The sequence below is a fragment of the Arachis stenosperma genome, chromosome 5, assembly GCF_014773155.1.
Source record: "Arachis stenosperma cultivar V10309 chromosome 5, arast.V10309.gnm1.PFL2, whole genome shotgun sequence".
In the NCBI taxonomy this organism is placed as follows: domain Eukaryota; kingdom Viridiplantae; phylum Streptophyta; class Magnoliopsida; order Fabales; family Fabaceae; genus Arachis; species Arachis stenosperma.
In genome coordinates this window covers 53,571,104-53,576,971 of record NC_080381.1, presented here as the reverse complement: position 1 = coordinate 53,576,971, position 5,868 = coordinate 53,571,104, and the positions used below count along the sequence as shown (strand labels likewise).

At 40.7% G+C, this 5,868-nt stretch overlaps 1 non-coding gene across 1 annotated transcript; it reads left to right on the top strand.

Annotated features, from left to right (window-relative positions):
* The first annotated feature begins 3,040 nt into the window (after positions 1-3,040).
* On the top strand, positions 3,041-3,148 carry LOC130983409 (small nucleolar RNA R71). The gene has a single exon (XR_009087402.1). It is a non-coding gene; the product is annotated as a small nucleolar RNA R71 (small nucleolar RNA).
* The last annotated feature ends 2,720 nt before the right edge of the window (positions 3,149-5,868 follow it).

Below are 5,868 nucleotides of genomic sequence, written 5' to 3'. Positions count from 1 at the left end.
CTCTCATGATTCTTTGATCTTCTCTAATTTCATGGAGGAGGATGGAATGTTCTTGGTGCTCCACCCTTAGTTGTCCCATGTTGGAACTCAATTCTCCTAGGGAGGTGTTAATTTGCTCCCAATAGTCTTGTGGAGGAAAGTGCATCCCTTGAGGCATCTCAGGGATTTCATGATGAGTGGGGTCTCTTGTTTGCTCCATCCTTTTCTTAGTGATGGGCTTGAGGTCATGCCTTCTCAGTTGAACCGGCTTCCCTCTTGAGTTTCTCTTCCATTGAGTGCCCTCTTCATCAATGTTTATGAGGACTTGGTCCAACCTTTGATCAAAGTTGACCCTTTTTGAGTTTGAAAGGGATCTCGGGGATCACCTTCTTCAAGGCCACAACTTCATAGAAGTGGTCTTGATGCACCCTTGAGATGAATCTCTCCATCTCCCATGACTCGGAGGTGAAAGCTTTTGCCTTCCCTTTCCTCATTCTAGAGGTTTCTCCGGCCTTGGATGCCATAAATGGTTATGGAAAAACAAAAAGCAATGCTTTTACCACACCAAACTTAAAAGGTTTGCTCGTCCTCGAGCAAAAGAAGAAAGAAGAGAGTAGAAGAAGAAGAAAATGGAGGATATGGAGGAGGCTTATGTTTCAGCCAAAGGGGGGAAGAAGTAGTGTTTAGGGTGTGTGAAAATGAAGGAGTGAAGAAGGGTTTATATAGGGGTGAGGGGAGGGGTAGGGTTCGGCCATTATGGGTGGGTTTGGGAGGGAAAGTGGTTTGAAGGATGGATGTGAGTGGTGAAGAGAAAGATGGGATTTGATAGGTGAGGGGTTTTTGGGGAAGAGGTGTTGAGGTGATTGGTGAATGGGTGAAGAAGAAGAGAGAGTGGTGGGGTTGGTGGGGATCCTGTGGGGTCCACAGATCCTGAGGTGTCAAGGAAAAGTCATCCCTGCACCAAGTGGCAAGAAAATTTGCGTTCTGTGCCAATTCTGGCGTTAAACGCCGGGCTGGTGCCCATTTCTGGCGTTTAACGCCAGGTTCTTGCCCTTTCCTGGCGTTTAACGCCAGTCTGGTGTCCCTTTCTGGCGTTAAACGCCCAGAATGGTGCCAGACTGGGCGTTAAACGCCCATCTGCTAGCCTTACTGGCGTTTAAACGCCAGTAGGTTCTTCCTCCAGGGTGTGCTGTTTTTCTTCCTGTTTTTCATTTTGTTTTTGCTTTTTCAATTGATTTTGTGACTTCTCATGATCATCAACCTACAGAAAACATAAAATAACAAAGGAAAATGGATAAAATATAACATTGGGTTGCCTCCCAACAAGCGCTTCTTTAATGTTAGTAGCTTGACAGTGGGCTCTCATGGAGCCTCACAGATACTCAGAGCAATGTTGGAACCTCCTAACACCAAACTTAGAGTTTGAATGTGGGGGTTCAACACCAAACTTAGAGTTTGGTTGTGGCCTCCCAACACCAAACTTAGAGTTTGACTGTGGCGGCTCTGTTTGACTCTGTTTTGAGAGAAGCTCTTCATGCTTCCTCTCCATGGTGACAGAGGGATATCCTTGAGCCTTAAACACAAAGGATTCTTCATTCACTTGAATGATCAATTCACCTCTGTCCACATCAATCACAGCCTTTGCTGTGGCTAGGAAGGGTCTGCTAAGGATGATGGATTCATCCATGCACTTCCCAGTCTCTAGGACTATGAAATCAGCAGGGATGTAATGGTCTTCAATCTTCACCAAAACATCCTCTACAAGTCCATAAGCTTGTTTTTTTGAATTGTCTGCCATCTCTAGTGAGATTCTTGCAGCTTGTACCTCAAAGATCCCTAGCTTCTCCATTACAAAGAGAGGCATGAGGTTTACACTTGACCCTAAGTCACACAGAGCCTTCTTGAAGGTCATGGTGCCTATGGTACAAGGTATTGAAAACTTCCCAGGGTCTTGTCTCTTTTGAGGTAATTTCTGCCTAGACAAGTCATCCAGTTCTTTGGTGAGCAAAGGAGGTTCGTTCTCCCAAGTCTCATTTCCAAATAACTTGTCATTTAGCTTCATGATTGCTCCAAGGTATTTAGCAACTTGCTTTTCAGTGACATACTCATCCTCTTCAGAGGAGGAATACTCATCAGAGCTCATGAAAGGCAGAAGTAAGTCCAATGGAATCTCTATGGTCTCATTTTGAGCCTCAGATTCCCATGGTTCCTCATTGGGGAACTCAGTGGAGGTCAGTGCACGCCCATTGAGGTCTTCCTCAGTGGCGTTCACTGCCTCTCCCTCCTCTCCACATTCGGCCATGTTGATGACCTTGCACTCTCCTTTTGGATTTTCTTCTGTATTGCTTGGAAGAGTACTAGGAGGGAGTTCAGTAACTTTCTTGCTCAGCTGTCCCACTTGTGCCTCCAAATTCCTAATGGAAGACCTTGTTTCAGTCATGAAACTTTGAGTGGTTTTGATTAGATCAGAGACCATGGTTGCTAAGTCAGAGTGGCTCTGCTTAGAACTCTCTGTCTGTTGCTGAGAAGATGATGGAAAAGGCTTGCCATTGCTAAACCTGTTTCTTCCACCATTATTGTTGTTGAAACCTTGTTGAGGTCTCTGTTGATCCTTCCATGAGAGATTTGGATGATTTCTCCATGAAGAATTATAGGTGTTTCCATAGGGTTCTCCCATGTAATTCACCTCTTCCATTGAAGGGTTCTTAGGATCATAAGCTTCTTCTTCAGATGAAGCATCCTTAGTACTACTTGGTGCATTTTGCATTCCAGACAGACTTTGAGAAATCAAATTGACTTGTTGAGTCAATATCTTATTCTGAGCCAGAATGGCATTCAGAGTATCAATCTCAAGAACTCCTTTCTTCTGATTTGTCCCATTGTTCACAGGATTCCTTTCAGAAGTGTACATGAATTAGTTATTTGCAACCATTTCAATTAGTTCTTGAGCTTCTGTAGGCGTCTTCTTCAGATGAAGAGATCCTCCAGCAGAGCTATCCAAAGACATCTTGGATAGTTCAGAGAGACCATCATAGAAAATAACTATGATGCTCCATTCAGAAAGCATGTCAGAAGGACATTTTCTGATTAATTGTTTGTATCTTTCCCAAGCTTCATAGAGGGATTCACCTTCCTTCTGTCTGAAGGTTTGGACTTTCACTCTAAGCTTACTCAATTTTTGAGGTGGAAAGAACTTTGCCAAGAAGGCATTGACTAGCTTTTCCCAAGAGTTCAGGCTTTCTTTAGGTTGTGAGTCCAACCATGTCCTAGCTCTGTCTCTTACAGCAAAAGGGAATAGCATAAGTCTGTAGACCTCAGGGTCAACCCCATTAGTCTTGACAGTGTCACAGATTTGCAAGAATTCAGCTAAGAACTGATGAGGATCTTCCAATGGAAGTCCATGGAACTTGCAATTCTGTTGCATTAGAGAAACTAATTGAGGCTTAAGCTCAAAGTTGTTTGCTCCAATGGCAGGGATAGAGATGCTTCTCCCATAGAAGTTGGGAGTAGGTGTAGTAAAGTCACCCAGCACCTTCCTTGCATTGTTTGCATTGTTGTTGTTTTCGGCTGCCATGTCTTCTTCTTTGAAGATTTCTGTTAGGTCCTCTACAGAGAGTTGTGCCTTAGCTTCTCTTAGCTTTCGCTTCAAGGTCCTTTCAGGTTCAGGGTCAGCTTCAACAAGAATGCCTTTGTCTTTGTTCCTGCTCATATGAAAGAGAAGAGAACAAGAAAATGTGGAATCCTCTATGTTACAGTATAGAGATTCCTTGAGGTGTCAGAGAAGAAGAAAATTAGAAGGAAGAGGTAGAAGAATTCGAACTTAATCAGATAGAGTTCGAATTGTGCATTGAGAAGGAGTGGTACTCCATAAATAGAAGGATGTGAGAAAAGAGGAAGAAATTTTCGAAAATTTAATTAAAAAGAATTTTAAAAAACATTTTGAAAAACTTTAATTTGATTTTCGAAAATCAAGAGTGAGAAAGAGATCAAGTAATTTTTTGAAAAAGATTTTGAAATTAGAAATCAAAAAGATATGATTAAAAACTGTTTTGAAAAAGATGTGATTAAAAAGATATGATTGAAAAGTTATGGTTTTAAAAAGATATGATTGAAAAGATATGATTTGAAAACAATTTTAAAAAAAAAAATTGATTTTTAAAAAGTATTGACTTGCCTAACAAGAAAAGATATGATTCAAACATTAAACCTTTCTCAACAGAAAAGGCAACATACTTGAATTGTTCAATCAAATCTTTAATTGATAGCAAGTATCTTTGAAAAAGGAAAGAAATTGATTTTGAAAGCATTTGATTGAAAAGATTTGATTTGAAAAAGATTTGATTTTGAAAAACTTTGAAAACTTGAAAAAAATTTGTTTTGAAAACAAAATCTTCCCTCTTGTGCCATCCTGGCGTTAAACGCCCAGAATGGTGCACATTCTGGCGTTTAACGCCCAATGCACTACCTTTTTGGGCGTTAAACGCCCAACCAGGCACCCTGGCTGGCGTTTAAACGCCAGTCTGTCCTTCTTCACTGGGCGTTTTGAACGTCCAGCTTTTTCTGTATAATTCCTCTGCAGTATGTTCTGAATCTTCAATTCTCTGTATTATTGACTTGAAAAGACACAAATTTAAAATTTTTTTTTGGATTTTTAATAATCAAAATGCAACTAAAATCAAATAACAATGCATGCAAGACACCAAACTTAGCAGTTTGTATACTATTGACACCAATGAGGATGCATATGAGACACATAAACACTCAAGTCAAGAGAATTCAAAGAGCAAAACAAGGAAATCATCAAGAACAACTTGAAGATTAATGAAGACACATGCATGAATTCGAAAAAAGTGCAAGAAGAACAAAAAACATGCAATTGACACCAAACTTAAAATGAGACACTAGACTCAACAAGAAACATAGAATATTTTTGGTTTTTATGATTTTGTAATTTTTTTGGTTTTTTCGAAAATTAAGTGGAAAAGAAAATAAAGGTATCAAAATTCTTAATGAGAATTCCAGGAATCATGCAATGTTAGTCTAAAGCTTTAGTCTAAAGAAATTAGACATGGCTAGCCAAGCTTCAGCAGAACATTGCATTCAAGAGCTAAATTGATGAAGATCAATCAGCTTTGGTGATGATAAGAACATCACCTTGAAACACTAGAATTCATTCTTAAGAACTCTGAAAAAAATACCTAATCTAAGCAACAAGATGAACCGTCAGTTGTCCATACTCGAACAATCCCCAGCAACGGCGCCAAAAACTTGGTGGACGAAATTGTGATTATCAATGGCGCCATCAACATGGTACGCTCATTGCAATCTCAACTCTCTATCACAACTCCGCACAACTAACCAGCAAGTGCACTGGGTCGTCCAAGTAATAAACCTTACGAGAGTAAGGGTCGATCCCACGGAGATTGTTGGTATGAAGCAAGCTATGGTCACCTTGTAAATCTTAGTCAGGCAGACTCAAATGGGTATAGATGATGAACGAAACATAAAGATATAGATAGAGATACTTATGTATATCATTGGTGAGAATTTCAGATAAGCGAATGGAGATGCTTTGTCCCTTCCGTCTCTCTGCTTTCCTACTGTCTTCATCCAATCCTTCTTACTCCTTTCCATGGCAAGCTTATGCAAGGGTTTCACCGTTGTCAGTGGCTACCTCCCATCCTCTCATTGGAAATGTTCAACGCACCCTGTCACGGCACGGCTATCCATCTGTCGGTTCTCAATCAGGCCGGAATAGAATCCAGTGATTCTTTTGCGTCTGTCACTAACGCCCCGCCCTCAGGAGTTTGAAGCACGTCACAGTCATTCAATCATTGAATCCTACTCAGAATACCACAGACAAGGTTAGACCTTCCAGATTCTCTTGAA